Genomic DNA, 532 nt, shown 5'->3' with positions numbered 1-532 from the left:
AAATAAGAATATATTAATTAAGTTTGAAAAATAAAATGTTAATATCAAAATGAGAAGTTGGAATTAATTTATACATGTATGTTTTTTATCATCATAATATAATTTAGAAGAATAAAAAACATCAAAATTTAAAAGTGGAAGAAAATTCCCCAAACTCAATCTTAGTCCTTTTATGATAAAACTTCTTTTGGATACATTCTCTTGTCACTAATAATTAAAAATAAATAAACTTAAGAGTTAAGATCTTGTTAAAGATATAATTTTTAAATCATAAAAGTTGGATTCTTATAGAATTTTCTCAAAAGTTGTATAGATGTATAAATTTATTATAAGTATGGATAATAATATTTATAAGATATTGAGTAATTGAATTAGTGTATTATTAGTTTTTGTTTTTTAATTAAAGATAGAGAGTTAAACATGTAATTTTTTAAATGAGTATGGAAAAATTATAGCTATTTGAGTTATAATTCATTAGTAATTAATATATTATTAGTTGCATTGTATTAAATTTTAATAATTATTGTTTTAA

The sequence above is a fragment of the Arachis ipaensis genome, chromosome B03 (assembly GCF_000816755.2).
Source record: "Arachis ipaensis cultivar K30076 chromosome B03, Araip1.1, whole genome shotgun sequence".
Classification (NCBI taxonomy): Eukaryota; Viridiplantae; Streptophyta; class Magnoliopsida; order Fabales; family Fabaceae; genus Arachis; species Arachis ipaensis.
Note: the sequence above shows the minus strand (reverse complement) of the source record.